The sequence below is a fragment of the Heterocephalus glaber genome, unplaced genomic scaffold, assembly GCF_053883595.1.
Source record: "Heterocephalus glaber isolate CG9 unplaced genomic scaffold, H.glaber_assembly_v1.0 deba00001509, whole genome shotgun sequence".
Lineage (NCBI taxonomy): Eukaryota > Metazoa > Chordata > Mammalia > Rodentia > Bathyergidae > Heterocephalus > Heterocephalus glaber.
The window spans coordinates 28969073-28988084 of NW_028258325.1; positions in this window are offsets into that span (position 1 = coordinate 28969073).

Genomic DNA, 19012 nt, shown 5'->3' on the forward strand with positions numbered 1-19012 from the left:
AAGAATGACAATAGTTAATACACTGGGTATCATGATTTTCAAAGAATGTTCAAACTGATTTTATTCCATGTAAACCAGTATATTTTCAAAAGTATCCCTGACAACATTTATATAATCCCTGGCTTGGTCAACATTGCATCTTTCCTTCTTTCACCTCATTCACTAGCTCCTCTTGATTTTACTTAACAAATATCTTTTTTCTCTGTTGTTTTTCACACACCTATATCTTCCCTATAGCTGTAGGAATTCCTCTTAACCTGTCATCCAGTGTTTGCCAAGCTGCAAGATTAAGGGCACAGTCTTCCAAACTTCTGAGCCTACCCAGAGCTTTTGACCACACTGCAAGAAGCTACATAAAGGAAGAGAAAATTCAACACAAGACCAGCCTCATTTCTGACACCAACTGCAAGTTTGATGAGTTTAATAGTCAAGTTACTCTAGAGAAACAGTGCCACCAGAATGTTACATGCACACACATGGACACACACACATACTTGGACATGGGAGAGAAAGGGAGAGGCAGAGAAAGAGAGAGAGGCAGAGAGACAGGGGCAGAGAGGCAGAGACAGAGAGACAGAGACACAGACAGAAACAGAAACAAAAAAGAGACTTCAATAAATTGGCTTGTACAATTGTGGAGGCTTGGCAAATCTAAAATCTGCAAGGTAGTCCAACAGATTAATGACCCAGGGAAGAGTTTCAGTTCAAGGCTACCAGCAGTTTTCTGAAGTATTCCTTCTTATTCAAAGGAGATCACTTGTTGTTCTATCGGGGCTTCGACAGATTGGGTAAATCCAACCCACACTATAATAATGTATTCAAAATCCAACACTTTAAATGTTAATATCATCAAAAAGATACCCTCACAGAAACATCCAAAATAGTGTTGCACCAATTATCTTGGCTCCATGACCCCAAGTAGACACACAAAATTAACCATCATAGGAGTTTCACAATACTGCCTTCATTTACTGTAAAATCTCACAGAACTCATGGAAATCTATTATACCCACTGTTGCATTTATTGTAAGGAAAGGATGCAGGATAACAGCCAAAGAAAACAATGCATCAGGTGGAAGAGTTTCAGAGTCCCTTCAGAAAGTGTTACCTTCTTGGTATTGATATGTAACCGTAGAAATGGAGTATGACCCTTCAGGGGGCTCAGCTGAGCTTTGGGGTCCAGAGTTTTATTGAAGCTTCATTATGTAGGCATGATTGAGTGATAAACTGCCCAGACAGTTGAACTCAATCTCTGCCCCTTACTCTCCCTCACCCTGATATCACATGGCCTAAGACTATCACCATAGGTCACATAATCAGTATAAACTATCGGATAAAACCCCAGGGTCCCACTGTATAAAACAAAGATGATTCTATCATTCAGAAAGTGTTAGAAGTTGGGAACAAAGGCCAAATCTCTTTTTGAAGGAAGGCCAAGTCCTTAGTACACACTTTTTTATCTTTTTACAAGCTCAGTCTAAATCCTTTATTGCAGGACCTTTAAGGGGCTGATTCCTCAGCATAAATTACTCTTCCCGCTCCTCTTTGCCCAATTAAGTAATAATTAATATCTCTCATTTCTTAGCACTCATACTTTTGATTATATAATTAAAGTTTTCTTTTCCGCAAGACCCTCAACTGTATCAGGGAGAAATTCTGTTTATTTTTTTCTCCATAGTATATCTAACTACTTAGCATAGTATTTAGCACATAATAAATGTGAATAAAAACATGCCTACTCTTATAGTGAATGGTTTTGTGTTCAGAATGATCACCCTAGGCTCAAGAATTTGCTTTGGTGAATAGATTTATTCTCTTATCACATTATCAGAACATATTTGTGGAGCACTTGAGGTAAAACTTTTATTAATTCAAATTTGTGATATGTGAAACCCTGCCAATGTGAGGAAAACATTTGTAACAGTAAGCTTAATTGTCAATTTGATTGTCTTTGGAGCCATCTAGATGATTATTAGAACACAGTTCTAGGCGTGTCTCCATAGATCATGGAGACATGACCTTGGAAACTGTATCTGGTGCCTAGTCCTGTCCTCTCTGGCACTGTTCCCCATGCTCTGCTTCCTGACTGTGATGAATTGAGCAGCTCTGCTACAATATGCCCTTCAACTATGAAGTTTCTGCCAGTTGACAGTAGACTGAACCATCTGAAAATGTGAACCACATAAAATTCTCTTCCTTGAAGTTGTGATGTCAGGTATTTGGTCCCAGAAAAGGGAAAACTCACTATGATGACATTAAGAACCACTGTGCTATGCAAATAAAAATTATAAAGAAATGGGATCTATTAAATATGAGATTGATATCAATCTTTCCCACTTCAGGTAATAGTAAATATAAACTGCCTGAGAAATTTTATTCAAATACCTAGAACTAAACAAATATTATTATCTTTAACTCTGATTTGAAATAGTTTCTGTTCAGGACCACAGCACTAGTGCTTGAGGCACACATCAACAACAAAACTGCCAAAAGGAATCTGCACAAGTCCAGGGTAATGAGTCTTGTTGATCACAATGTCCTCTCATTATTTGTTTGCATACACCCTAGTGTGCCATCTCACAACACATATGCAGAGGGAGAAACCAGAGCCTGGTTGTGTGTTTCCTTCTTTCTTTCCAACACAGATGTTTGGTGGCACTCAGGAGACAAAAATAGCACAAATACTGAGCCACATTTATGTTTGTGTTTATCTTCAAATATTTCAAGCTGGTTTGAAGCCATGAATTTTCTACCCATAATTACAATTATACCTCTGGGTGATATTGTGGATGGCTTGCTATGCTTTTAACAAGGTAAAAAATTTTGTTTCTGGGAATTAGTGGATGAATGTAATCATTCTAGAAGCAACAGTATGTATCATAAAGAATCCAAATCAATATTGTTGTGGTAAAAGTTGATGTGTCAGTTGTTCTTTTCTAAATTAAAATGAAAAAAATCAGAATTGGAATAAACAGGTAATATTTTCATAAAGGCTGAAATTTGTAAATGCACACATTCTTTTCAAAGATAATAGAAAATTGAGAATTTGAGAAACTATATTGTGAATTCATTCATGAGCAGAAAATAAGTTAAATTGTCCAGCCTCACCATACCCTGAAATACAAATTCACGAACTCCCTAGATGTCTTAAGAGTGCCTCATGCTTGAAATTCCTTGAATTCCCAGAACTGACTTGGAATTATATTCGAAGAATTGAAATGTTGGACCTCTTGGATTTTTCTTGTTTTCCCTGCTTACAAGGTAAAAATATACTTGAAATCCCTTACAAGGAGGAAAAGACACTGAAACAATAAGGCAATAAAAATAATAAAATTTAAGTATGGAGACACTTTGGGGCTAAACTGAGTTAAAGTAGTTACATTTCCAGAATGGCTAAAACTTACCCTTTTACACTTGATCTTAGACAAAATGCCAGGAAGCTTTGAAACTTACTCTTTTTTTCAGTGAATGACACTAACTGTACTACAGGACTATTGTGTGCCAGGCACTGACCAGATGCTGAAAGATATCTTATTTTCTTATTTTTGTGGAAGAAAACACAAAGTATCAGAAATGTTGTCTTCCAGGAATGTAAATTTTGTAATAAATGACAACTAAAATACCAAAAAGATTTATTCTAGCCTGTTTTCATAGAAATCTGCACAAATTATAACCTCTTGAAATGCCCTGTCCTTGTAAAGCAGAGTATCAGCACTGATATGCATACAACATGTCCACAATACTTATTGTATCAATGAAGAAAAAGAAGGAATGGCAGAAAAAATACAGGAAGAAAGGATTAAAGCTTTTGCTAAGAACTCAGATTTCTCTTTAAAATCAGAAACTCGATCATGCCTTTTCCTTGTAACTTTTTATGTCTGGCTTGGAAAATTTAAGTGAAACTTATAGAACTTTATTCAAGTAAAAAAATAAAACAGAATATGGATGAACATATGTTGTGAGCATATGTTGTGAACTTTTGTCACATTGTTTAGGCAGTACATTGCCTTTTTCTTTTGGTAACTTCTTGATTTGGAATTATATTAGAATTAAAATTGTTGGACATGTTTTGTTTTGCTAGGCTTCCAAAGACTTTTTGAAGTGTATATGTGAATTTTAAGAATCAAAGTCTCTCCTGTATTTCCCTTGGAAAAAGTGAAATCATCCAAAAGAGGAAAACATATAGATTTAGGGGCGCCAGGGATTTAGCTAAGTGGCACTGTGCCTGCCTTGCAAGCCAAAGGTCCTGAGTTCAATCCCCGGTAACAGAAAAAAAAAAAAAGAAAACATATAGATTTATAACAGAATATAAATGTAATTTTATAGTTTTTCTTATGGATAAATCTGTATTACATTGTAGAAATGGATCTCTCTCTCTCTCCCTCCTCCCTTATTTTTCTTCATAAAGCAGTCTATAATATAAAATTAGAGAGATCACAATTTCTGATCATTAAAATGATTCCACTAGACCTTATGTGTGATGGTTCACTTCCTCAGTCCTTTCTCTCTCCCATTAAAACTTTCTCACTCCTTGTTCACCAGGATTTTTCCAGCTGATTCACACTTCAGCTTTTACTAAGTTGTAAATTAATGCTACCATTTATAGCTTAAATTAATGCTCAGATGTTTTAACTTTTGCCTTTTCATTTAGTTCACAAATGTCCTAACCCAAAGAAGTAGCTAATGAAATATTCCCGAGACAATGCTAAAAGAAAATGTCTGAAAATAGAAGAATAGATCAGAATAGAACTGAGTTAGATGAACTCAATTGGATCAGAAAAGATCCCTTCCCATAAAAGAAGCGTTATTGTTAGAGAATGACATCTTTCAAACCTTCTGAGGCTGGGGAACTTGATCTTTTGATAACTTCAGTCTTCATGCCTTCCCAGTTAAGTTTTAAGATGTTTTTCTTTTCCATATCTAGAGCCTTCTATGAATCACTTTAAAGATCAAAGAAAAGGAAAACTGTCAGTAATCTGTCAAATACACTAGAAACTATAGAAAGTCTCAAGATGTGCATCAGTCTAAAGATTTCAGAAAATTACTTCTCCAAAGTAACCACTTACAAGTGAACACTTGCCTTCCTCAATCATCAAGAATCATCTTTATTGAGTCAGTTGAAGGAGCTCTTCATTTTTTACTTTTTCTTGATCAGAATTTCATTAAGCTGTTCTTTAATGTTTCATGACTTTGTTTGCTCTGGATTTACATTACTCAGCCATATCCCTTAAGCTTAATTAAGTTTGTCTGTTCATGCTTTGAGTACTTTTCTCTGTTCTGCAGCAAAATGGGTAAAAATCAAGGGACACTCATTCATCCATGAAGCTGTCAGTCTATCATAACTTGAATATTGATTTGGGGGAAGTTGTGACATTCCCTAGGTGAGTATGTCAAGTTTGTTGACAGAGAGCTCTCTCCTTAATTGAGTATGATGTTTGTATGGAAAGTGATGAAGGATGTCAGTGTTGTGTAAGTTTTCTCTCCCACCATGTGTGCAGTAGAGAGTAATAATATTCCATCATGTGCTGACCAAATTCCATGTGCCTTGTCTTACTACTTCAGTATTTTTTCTCTTAAAGACCTGGGAGCAATACAGTTATTCATCCAAGAGACAATTATGCATTAAAATAACTTGAAGCATGAAATATCAGATGGGGATAGCCATAAATGATTTGCCACATGAGTAATAATTTTAATTTGGTAGCTAAATTTCCAGTGTAGTTTTACTCATCTGTAATATGGGAATAATGATCATCCTTCCTGTCATTAACTACTTCTCCACAGTGTTGTAAAGATTAATTTATGTTCTTAAATGGCTTTTCAAATGAAAAGTGCAGTGTAAATGTTAGTTTCTAAAGCATAGCCTTTTCTGGCCAGAGCTGGTTTAGTCTCTGATTAACATTTTAAATGCTGTATGAGAAATTAAATTTTCTTGGACAATAGCAGAGCAATATTTTTAGTCAGTGTAAAGTGGTAGTGAAATGCAGTTCTCAATGCTTTAACAAAAATAAAACAAAAAGTTTATCCAGTTCAATTTAACACATATATTGCTTAAACCATAACTTTGTCATTTATGAGTTTATGATGAAAAAAATAACTGGCTTTCAGCCTAACAAATTGCCTTGCATTGCATCAATAAGTTATAGAAATTAGCCTGAAGCCATCTCTGATAATGTATGCAAAAATATTCCAAGATAACATTTTGTAGTCTGATTCCTCAAGTTTTCATTTTGTTTAGATATATATTTAAATGATTGGTCACTAAGGTCTTTGGCTATTTCATATTAGGCAAAATTATAGTACACAGATTCATATAAATATGAATAAAAACAGGAGAAGTAATTTCACTGTGTGTTGGAAACTCTGATTAAGCATTAAAATTGCTGTGCTTCTAAGTAACAAACCAGCTGTTAAAAATCTGCCTGCTTCTTGAGTGAGGGAAATTCAGTGAAGTTTTCTGCCCTCTTTGGGAGTTTCGCTCCTGTAAAAATATGTTCTTCTGACTTTTCTCCTACCTATATGTCCAATCACTCCTTATTTTTCTAGATTCTGCTGCAGCTGAATGAATTTTAAGTCTTTTATCTTGGCATTTGAAGCACATCACCCACAATACCCCAGATCTCACTCAATATTTCCACTTGACTCATACACTTCTTGAACTCAGAAACAAAATGAGGGAATTTAAGCTCTTTCTCCTCCCTCCAAGATCTGTTTTTTCTCTCTCTTGTTGTGTGTGAATGGCAACACCACCCAGCTTGTTGTCACTTCAATGTCTTACCAACAACTTACCAAGATGTTTTTGAGACTTTAATACCATTAATTTCTGGAACAAATTATATTGAGTGTCCACTGTAAACAAAGCACTACGGGAAGTAATGAGCAAACAAAAATGACTCCTGTTCTAAGTTAACTCACAGTCTAGTGTGAGAAAAATATTTTAGTGAAATAAACAAGGTAATACCTAGTCTTGAGAAGGATGTTGGTGGAATTCTGTAGCAACACTGAAGACCATGTCACCTGGAAATCCTTTCCTGCAGAAGTGACGAATGAGTTTATATCTGAAGATTGAACTGCTTCCAAGATTTAGCTTTTACAAACTGCTGCTATGAACACGTCTGTGCAAATATCACTGCAGTATGATGCTTTTAATTCTTTCAGGAAGATACCAAAAAGGGGGATAGCTGGGTCAAATAAATCTTAGAAGCAACCCAAAAGCCTATCAACTGATAAATGGACAGAGAAGATGTAATGTTTTTATGCAATGGAGTACTACTTAGCCAGAAAGGGTAAACTTGAGACATTTATAGCTAAATGGATACACCCAGAGACCATACTCTTAAGTGAAAAAAATCGGACACAAGTGGGTAAATATCACATTGTTTCTCTGGTGTGAGAAACTGAAAGTGTAAAAAAGGACTAAAATGTATAGTAGATATTGTGAAATAGTAAGAGAAAGTTCAAATGGGAAGGGGCACTAGGGAAGGGGGAGGGGAAAGGAAGAAAGGGAAAAAACAAGAAAAGAAAGATAACATAGAAACAAAGTTTTGTATATAAGCAGGGGAAGAAGAGTTGAGGGGAGAGGAATGGGAAAAATAAGAATTAAGATATATTATACAGAGGTACAAATTTCCTATGATGAATGTGATCATTATGTGTATCTAAATTGCACCATTAAACTTAATTAAAAATAAAAAAAATCAGAAGATTGAGAAAAGGGTACAAAGAGAGAAAAAATGGTGAAAGGGGGAAAAGGTTGAATAGGGAGTGTATTTGAGGCAGAAGACAGAGCATATTCTCTTCTCCACATCTAATCAGACCCTAAATCACAAAGCCAGCGCTCTCTTAGGTATCGCCTGTGCAAACCCACCATGCGTTTTCAAGTTCTGCCGCCATCTCTCGTTCCTTTTCTGCTTCCATTATTTCACCACCATTACAGCAAACCGCATGCAATTACCTGCTATCAATTTCTCTCTATTCCCCCTTTCAAAACTCCTACAATTTCTCTCAAAATACAGTGAAGTCCTCACAGACTCTTGACTTCTTTTCCCTCTTTTCTTCCCTCTGCAAATTTTATTATTTTCTTCCCTAAATTATCTTGGTGTTTATAATAGAAATTATGAAAACCTCTCTATCTTCAGTCTTCTCCAATTTTGCTTGTTGGTTTTTATTGCCACAGATGCATAGTTTTTCTCAGGAAATAATAGATTAAAAGGAAAGAGAACAAGAAATTTCAAATACTTTTCATTTATTTTTCACTTCTGTAAGTGAAGAGAATATAACTATTTGGCGGATATACTTCTTACTGTAGCTAATATTTAGGCTCATGTTTGTTCTTATCTATTACAAAACTGGTGAGAAGTTAATTCTAATTTAGAATGTTTATCAGTTTTATAACAAATCAGGAAAAGATGTTTTATGGTAAATATTTTGACCTTCATTTGAACACTGAACATTTGAACATTGGTATGGTCCTAAAGAAAATCCAAACATCATGAATTAACTTTTGCAAAGGACACTGATAAGAGTTTTGCATTTTTAAAAATATAATTCCTACCTCAACCTATATTCTCAATCTACTATGTTAATATTGACTCCAATTTTTTAAAAGTCATTGTATATTATTTCTTTGGTCTGAAATGATGTGTTAAAAATCAGAAGCAACCCTTTTTTGCCCTAAACCTTTCAAATATTCTAAAATCACAGACTCAGCAAAAGCCTGAAATTCAGACAGAAACATGAAAACATTAACAAAAAGTATAACTATTACAGTCCAAATCATTCATACAGGCTCACTTTGTTTTCCAATAATCTAGTGAGATAACTTTTGGTATTTCCATGTTATAGGAGAAAATTAAAATTCAGGGAAGCTAAGATAACTTTCTAGAATATATATTATCAGTTAAAGAATTAGGACTAGGATTGACTTGTACTGTAATTCTGAGTTCACTTAGGATTACTAAACTCTGACTTTTCAAGTCATACTGATTAGCAGCCAGTCAATCAATTGAGCTTGACTACTTCTTTTTCCTTGAAAATATCCCACATTCTGACTCTACACCATATATTTCTAGTTGACATCTCTAGTAATGCAATTCCAATATTTTTTTTTAATACCATGAGGTTATCCAATCCATTTCACTCTCTCCAATTACCCATAATATTCCCAATTTCAATCAGGATGGCAGGTCAACGTGCTACAGCTCCCAGCACAGAGGGGTCTTCCAGGCCAATGTGCTGCAGCTCCCAGTGCAGAGTAGGAGGCTTCCAGGCCAACCTACCACCGCTCCCACCTAAAAGAAGGTGAGTCGCATGGGTGCCAGCAGCACGCCCCCCCCCAAGCCCGTCAAAAAGAGAAGACAGATAAACAAGCCTCAGAACCAGACTTCTAGATCACCTTCAGCAACCCCAAAGGGAAACGAGATGGAACACTCTGATACTCAACCATCTGGATTCCCTGAACTGGCAACAAAAGAGGATCTGGAAAAAATGAAATCAGAAATAATTTCTCACATAACAGCAGAGATTGTGCCCATAGTGCAAGACGTGATTGAGAAATCTAGAGAAGACACAGCTTAAAAAAAAATGGAGGAGATGAGAAACACGATGGAATCCCAACATAGGAAACAAATGGTATCCATAAAACAGATGCAAACTGATTTCCAGGGGATTAAAAACTCCATTGAAAGTCTACACAGCAGAATGAGCCAATGTGAGGACGGAACTTCAGATATAGAAGATAAGATTGCAATTAGTGAGCAGGAAAAGAAAAATTGCTTTAAAATTGTAAGGGACCATGAGAAATCAATCCAGCAGCTGCTAAACAATGCAAAGAAGAGTAAAATAAGACTGACCACAGTCAATGAAGAAACAGGAGAGAGTGGAGATGGCATAAAAAAAACCTTTCACAAAAATGATGGCAGAAAACTTCCCAAGCAAGGGGAAAGAACTTGATATACAGATAAGTAAGGCATATAGGACTCCAACTAGCCTTGATTAAAAAAAAATGGACACACAGGCATATAGCAGTTAGAGAAAAGAAACAAATCACATACAAAGGAAAGCATATCAGAATCACAGCAGACTTCTCAATGAAAACCCTCAAGGAAAGAAGAGCTGTTTTCCTTTAGGGATAGGAATATAGCCTCCAACCTAGATTGATATTCCCTGCAAAACTGTCTTTCAAAATTGATGGTGAAATAAGATACTTTCATGACAAAGAGCACCTTAGGAAATTCATGAATACCAAACCAAAAAATTTTAGACAAAATCCTAGGAAAAGACAATGAAGATCACAACCCCAGGAAGCCTAGCAAAATGAATCCACCAGGCAGGACAAGAAATTAAAAGCAAAGGGGGAGAATTCAAGAAAAAGAAAAAGCCATGACAAAGATAAGTCAATAAGTATCAGTTACAATCATCAATGTTAATGGTCTCAATTCACCAATCAAAAAAAATAGACTGGAAGAATGGGTCAAGAGGCAAGATCCAACAATATGTTGCATACAAGAAACACACTTAATTCAAAAAGAAACTCATAGACTGAAAGTAAAAGGGTGGAAAACAATACTCCATGAGACAGGAACCTGAAAAAAAAGCAGGAGTAGCGATCCTCTTTGCAGATCAAGTGAATTTCAAAGCAACATTGATTAAGAGAGACAAAGAAGGACACTGCATCCTTGTAAAGGGAACAGTCAAAAAGGAAGAGATGACAATCATAAATATCTATGCACCAAACACTAGTGGGCCCTAATATATAAAACAAATACTAATGGACATGAAAAATCAAAGAAGCACTAATACAGTAGTAGTGGGGGATGTCATTTCCCCACTGTCATAAATAAATAGATCAACTAGACAAAGAGTAAGAAATGAAATACTAGAATTCAATCAAACTCTTGAAGAAATGAACTGAACAGATGTTTACAGAGTGCTCCACCCCACAAAATCAGAATACACATTCTTTTCAGCTGCAAGCAGGTCATTCTCCAAAATAGACCCTATACTCATTCATAGAACATGTTTAAGTAAGTGTAAAGGAATTGAAGTTATCCTCTGTATATTATCAGACCACAGTGCGATGCAATTGGAGATCAATAACAAAAGGAACTGCACAGCCATAAAAAATGAGAAATTAGAGACATTTATAGCTAAGTGGATGCACATTGAGGCAATACTCTTAAGTGAAATAAATAGGACACACATGTGTAAATGCCGAATAGTTTCTCTGGTGTAAGAAACTGAAAGAGTAAATAAGGACCAAATGTATAATAGGTAATGTGAAATAGGAAGAAAAGGGGCAAAGGGGAAGGAAGTGGGAGGGCTAGGGGAAAGGATAGAAGACAATGGAATTAATATGAGAAAATGGAAAAATAGGAACAAAATAGGGAGGAATGGAGTGGTTGAAGGGAGGGCTAGGCAAGGGTGAAAACTAAGAACCAAGAGAGACTATGTAAAGGTGCAAATTTCCAATGATGAATGTCATTAGATTGTATACCTAAAATGTACCAATGATTAGAATGAATAATCGATAATGCAAAATAGGAAGAAAAAGTCCAAAGGGGTAGGGGTAGTGGGAGGGGCAGGGGAAAGGAAAGAAGGGAAAGGAAAAATGATGAGAAATGGAAAAAATGGAAATAAAGTCTTTGTAAATAGAGAAGGGTGGAGGGCGTGAAGGGAGGGCTAGGAATGGGGAAAAAATAAGAACCAAGATGTATTATGTAAAGGTACAATTCCCAATGACAAATGTAATTGTGTTGTATACCTAAAATGTACCAATAAAAGAATTTAATAAAAAAAAAAAACGAACTGCAAAAATGTCATACACACATGGAAATTGAACAACACACTTCTAAATAACCAATGGGTCACAGACGAAATAAAAGAAGAAATCAGACAGTTCCTTCAATTAAATGAAAATGATAATAACACATATGGGAATCTATGAGACACAATGAAAGCAGTCTTATGAGGGAAATTCATAGCAGTGAATAAACATATTAGGAAAACAGAGTGACCCCAATTAAACAATCTGATGCTGAACCTCAAGCTTCTAGAAAAAGAAGTGCAGGACAAACACAAACCTCATAGAAGGGAGGAAATTATAAAGATCAGAGCAGAAATCAATGCAATGGAGACTAAGAGAATGATACAAAAAATCAATGAAACCAAGAGTTGGTTCTTCAAAAGAATAAACAAAATTGGCAAACCCTTAGCCAACCTTATCACAAAAAGGAAAGAAATGGCCGAAATCCATCCAATTAGGAATGAAAAGAATGAAATTATAATGGACCCAGCAGAAATCCAGGGGATCATCAATACCTACTTCCAGAACCTATACACCCATAAGATGGAAAGCACAGTGGAAATGGACAGATTCCTAGATATGTATGAATTACCAAAGTTGAACAAAGACCTAAAAATTCTAAACAACCCAATATCAATCAATGAAATTGAAAATGTAATTTAAAACTTACCAACTAAGAAAAGCCTGGGTTCTGATGGCTTCACTGCTGAATTCTACAAGACATTTAGAGAGGAACTATTACCACTACCCTTTAAATTCTTCAGGGAAATTGAAAGGGAAGCAATACTCCCAACTTCATACCTGGAAGCAAGCATCACCTTGATCCCCAAAGCAGAGAAAGACCCAACCAAAAAAGAGAACATGTTTTCCTAGAAAGACAGCCCAATACTACTTGATTTCACTTTGTCCTTTTTTTTTTATTTTTTATTTTATCTTTTTTTTTTATGATGCCAGGTATCGAACTCGGGTCCTTACACTTTCGCAGCAGGTGGCGAAACCACCAAGCTAAATCCCTGGCCCCTGTCCTTCATTTTTTAATAATGATATCATCCCCAACTTTTTTTTAATTTTTCTTCTCTCAATAATACTTTGGAGGGTGGGGCCAAGTGGGGCTGAGCGGTTGCAGGCTGACCAGGACCTGCTTGCTCTGGCTTGCTCCACCAGCTTTCCACCAGCCACCAGGACAGGCTTTCCACCAGCCACCAGGACAGGGTGAGGAGGACTTCCCTGGGCAGGCCCACCAGCTGACAGCTTGGCCATGCTAGCACCTCCAACAATACACACCCCCCCCCGACCGGGCCTCTGGTCTTTTGACTATGCAGCTACTTGGTTACACACTGCAGAGGCACAGGGGGACAAAAGCCATTGTCCTGAACTCCAGAAGTGAACCACAGAGAGAGTGCCTGTCCCAGGTCCCTGATGAAAACAAGCCCACTGGAAAAGTGAAGGGAATCTCTGCAATAAAGGCCCACCAGACCACAGTGACTGATAAGTTGAAGGGATCATCAGCTCCCATCAGAAACTGGACTTTCTTCAGGGGAAAAGCAGCTGAAACTTGCAGCAGAAACTTGCAGAGTGCAACCTTGCAGGAGGACAGGGAGCTCAACTTGGGACTTGCAACAAGAAATCTGCCTGAATCTCATGGATCTGGGACAATCTTACTGAGACTCATTGACTTATAACTGCACACTTCCGCCCATGCTGTCTATTGTGACAGCAGAGACACACCTGAAGGAGGCCCTTTATTTTTTAAAGGTGATAGATTAATAACTACCACAAATTGTCATTCTTTAAGAGGTATTTGATGCTATGGTGTTGCTGATTGTATGACTTGGGCTAAGGTGTCGTGATTGGTGTAAACAGTTTTCCCTCCTGGTATAATGAAAATGAAATAGCCTCAGAGTCATTAGAGACTCAAAACCTAAAGGCCAGCTATATCTGGTAGACACCTCTGAGAAGCAATCATTCCATAAGGGTTTTAAATAGATCAACAAAGATACTTACAATAAACAACTTCATACTATCAACCCAGAAACTAAACCAGGGACAGTACCAAAAACAAAAATGAGAAGGCATTTAAGCAAGTCACAAACCCAGACTTCCACTCAACAAAAGGCAATTTCTGGGGGAAATGAGGTGGAAAAGTCTGATAATCAACCACCTGGACACCCTGAACTGATAGCACAGGAAGTAACAAAACAGATGAATGAAGCTCTAGAAAAATTCAAAGCAGAAATAATCTCCCAGATAACTACAGAGATGGTGAGCAGAGTGAAAGACATAATTAGAGGCTCTAGAACAGAAACTGATAAAAAAAAAATAGATGAGCTCAGAGACATGCTGGAAGCCAGGAATGCCCAGCATAAGAAAGAAATGGAAACCATGAAACAGATTCAAACAGATATTCAGGAGATTAAAAACTCCACTGAAAGCATGCAGAGCAGATTAAGAGATTCTGAAGATAGAATATCAGATATAGAAGACAGGATTGTGGTGAAGGACCATGAAAACAGAGATTTCTTAAAAATAGTAAGGGACCATGAGAAATCAATCCAACAGCTGCTAGATGATGCAAAGAAGAATAACATAAGACTGATAGGAGTCCATGAAAAAACAGGAGAAAGTACAATTGACATTAAAAAACTGTTCACGGAAGTAATAGTAGAAAACTTCCCAGACAGAGGTGGAGAATTAGACACACAGATAAGTGAGGCATATAGAACTCCATACAGCCATGATCAAAAAAAATCTACACCTAGACATATAATAGTCAAGATCCCAGAAAGCCAACAGAAGAACAAAATCCTACAGGCAGTTAGGGAAAAGAAACAAATCACGTATAAAGGAAAGCCCATCAGAATCATGGGAACACAAACCCTCAAATCAAGGAGAGCCAGGAGTGAAGTATTTCAAGCCCTAAAAGAAAATAACTTCCAACCTAGACTGTTGTATCCAGCAAAATTATCTTTCAAAATTGATGGGGAAATTAGATACTTCCATGACAAAGAACACCTGAGAAATTTCATGAGCACCAAAACAGCACTCCAAACAATTCTAAGCAATATCCTAGAAAAAGGCAACGAAGGTCACAACTCCATGAGGCTCAACAGAGGGAAGCCACCAGACAAGGTAAGAAACTAAAGGGAAAGGGGGAAAAAGAAATAAGAGCTAACAACAGTAAAATATCATGACAAGGATGAGTCAGTATCTCTCAATTATAACTATCAATGTTAATGGCCTCAATTCACCAATCAAAAGAAGTAGACTGACAGAATGGATTAAGAAGCAAAATCCAGCAATATGCTGGATACAAGAAACATACCTAACTCAAAAATAAATTCATAGACTGAAAGTGAAAGGATGGAAAATGGCTTTCCACGTGACAGGAACCCAGAAAAAACCAGGAGTAGCAATCTTATTTGCAGACAAAGTAGATTTCAAACCAGAAGTAATTAAGAGAGACAAAGATGGTCATTACATCCTTGTGAAGGGAACAATCCAAGAGGAAGAGATGACAATCCTAAATATATATGCACCAAATACGAATGCCCCCAACTATACAAAACAAATATTAATGGACATGAAAAACCAAATAAGCACTAATACAGTTGTAGTGGGGGATTTCAATACCCCACTATCACAAATATACAGATCATCTAGAAAAAAAATTAACAATGAAATTCTAGAACTGAACCAAGCTAATGAACAAATGGACTTAATAGATATTTACAGAGTGTTCCACTCCACAAAATCAGAATGCACATTCTTTTCAGCTGCACATGGGTCATTCTCCAAAATAGACCACATGCTAGCTCACAGGACATGTCTAAATCAATGTAAAAGAACTGAAATTACCCCCTGTATATTATCAGACCACAGTGCAATAAAATTGTAGATCAATAACATGAGAAACTACAAAACTCCCACAAACACCTGGAAATTGAATAAAACATTCCTAAAACCAATGGGTCACAGAGGAAATTAAAGAAGAAATTAGACAGTTTCTACAAGTAAATGATAATCCCAGTACAACATACAGGAATCTATGGGACACAATGAAAGCAGTTCTACCTGGGAAATTCATAGCAGTGAATGCCCATATTAGGAAAACAGAGAGAACTCAGATAAATAATCTAATGCAGAACCTCAATGTCCTAGAAAAAGAAGAGAATAACAAACCCAAAGCCCACATAAGAGAGGAAATTATAAAGATCAGAGCAGAAATCAATGCAATGGAGACTAAGAAAATGATACACAAAATTAATGAATCAAAGAGTTAGTTTATTGAAAGAATAAATAAAATCAATAAAGCTGTAGCCAACCTTATCAAAAAAAAGGAAAGAAAAGACTCAAATCCATGCAATTAAGAATGAAAAAGGGAAAGTCACAACAGAACCAGGAGAAATCCAGAGGATCATCAATACCTACTTTGAGAACCTGTACTCTAATAAAATGGAAAACACAGAAGAAATGGACAGATTCCTAGATAAATATGAATGTCCAAAGTCAAATGAAGAAGATATAGAAATTCTAAACACCCCAATTACAATGAGTGAAATTGAAAATGTAATAAAAGATTTACCAACAAAGAAAAGCCCAAGTCCTGATGGCTTCACTGCTGAATTCTACAAGACTTTTAAAGAAGAACTAATGCCATTACTCTTTCAACTTTTCAGTGAAATTGAAAGGGAAGCAAGCCTTCAAAATTCATTCCTGGAAGCAAGTGTGACTTTGATTCCAAAACCAGGGAGAGAGCCCACCCAAAAAGAGAACCACAGGCCAATCTCCCTAATGAACATAGATCCAAAACTCCTCAACAAGATACTGGCAAACAGAATACAAAGAATTATCAAGAAGATCATACACCCTGACCAAGTCAGATTTATCCCAGGGATGCAAGGATGGTTCAACATCCATAAATCAATAAATGTAATACACTATATTAGCAGAGTCAAGGAAAAAAAAACATATGATCATCTCAATAGATGCAGAAAAGGCATTTGACAAAATCCAACACCCATTCATGACAAAAACGCTACAGAAAATTGGAATAGAAGGTCTTTATCTCAACCTGATTAAGGCTATCTATGAAAAACCAACAGCCAACATCATACTAAATGGTCAAAAACTGAAAACTTTCATGCTAAAATCAGGAACAAGACAAGGATGCCCACTATCACCACTCCTGCTCAATATAGTTCTGGAAACATTAGCCACAGCAATTAGAAAAGAGAAAGAAATAAAAGGAATAAAGATAGGAAAGGAAGAAGTTAAACTCTCATTATTTGCTGATGATATGATACTTTACATAGAAGACCCAAAAATCTCTACCAAAAGACTTCTGGACTTAATTGAAAGATTCAGTAGAGTAGATGGATACAAGGTCAACACTCAAAACACAATAACCTTCTTATACACAAATAGCTGATTCATTGAGAGAGAAATTAGGGAAACAATTCATTTTACAATAGCATCCCAAAAAATGAAATATCTAGGAATCAATCTAACAAAGGAAGCAAAAGACCTCCATGCTAAAAACTACAGCACCCTGAAAAAGGAGATCAAGGAGGATATAAGAAAATGGAAAGACATCCCTTGTTCCTGGGTAGGAAGACTCAATATAGTGAAAATGGCCATACTTCCAAAACTGCTATATAGATTTAATGCAATGCTGATTGAAATTCCAACAATATACTTCACAGAGCTAGAGAAAACAATCCAAAAATTCATTTGGAAACAGAAGAGACCTAGAATAGCAAAAGCAATTCTGGGCAACAGAGACATGGCTGGGGGTATCACAATACCCAACTTCAAGCTATACTGCAAAGCTACTGTGATAAAAACAGCATGGTACTGGCAAAGGAATAGACCTGAGGATCAGTGGAATAGATTAGAAGATGCAAAAACAACTTCAGACATACTTAGCCACCTCAACTTTGACAAAGCAGCCAACCACCCTCATTGGAGGAAAGATAGCCTATTTAATAAATGGTGTTGGAAAAACTGGATTTCAACCTGTCAGAGATTAAAACTAGACCATATCTATCACCATGCACTAAACTGAGATCTAAGTGGATTAAAGATCTAAATATTAAGACAGAAACACTAAACTTGCTGGAAGATAAGTTAGGTAGAACTCTTGAAGTTATTGGCATAAGAAAAGACTTTATGAACAAAACCTCAGTAGCACAGGAACTAGCAGAAAGAATCAACAACTGGGATTTCATCTTATTGAAAAGCTTCTGCACTGCAAGAGAAACCACCAACAGAGCTAAGAGACAACCTACAAAGTGGGAAAAAGTTTTTAGCAGCTGTAACTCAGACAAAGGGCTACTATCTAGAATATATAAAGAACTGAAAAAAAATCACACCCCTCAAATTCAAAGACCCAATTCAAAACTGAGGATCTGAAATGAACAGACATTTCTCAGACAAAGAAGTAAAAGCAGCAAATAAACATATGAAAAAATGTTCAACATCGCTGGTCATTCGAGAGATACAGATGAAAACAACACTGAGATTCCACCTCACCACAGAAGGAATGGCTACTGTCAACAAAACAACCAATAACAAATGCTGGCAGGGGTGAGAGAAAGGAACCCTTCTCCATTGCTGGTGGGAGTGCAGACTGGTGCAACCACTATGGAAATCAGTGTGGAGATACCTCAAAGAACTAGGGCTGGAGGTCCCATTTGACCCAGCTCTTTCCCTGCTGAATATTTTCCCAAAAGAATTAAAAGAATCATACCACAGAGATATATGTGTACCCATGTTTATTATGGCACAATTTGTAATAGCTAAAGCTTGGAAACAGCCCAAGTCCCCATCAACTGGAAACTGGATAAAGAAGATGTGGTGTTTTTATAAAATGGAGTGCTACTCAGCCATAAAGAATGACAAACTAGAGTCATTTATAGCTAAATGGATGCATATTGAGGCCATACTCTTAAGCGAAATAAATAAGACACACGTGTAAATTCTGAATAGTTTCTCTAGTGTGAGAAACGGAGAGTGTAAATAAGGACTAAAAGGATTAATAACTAATAAATGATACTTTGAAATTGGAAAAGGTCCAAAGGTGTAGGGGTGGTGGGAGGGGAAGGGTAAAGGAAAGAATGGAAAGGAAAAATTATGAGAAAAGAAAACAAATGGAAACAAAGTACGTAAATAGGGAAGGGTTTAGGGGTGAAGGGCACACAGGTAATGGGA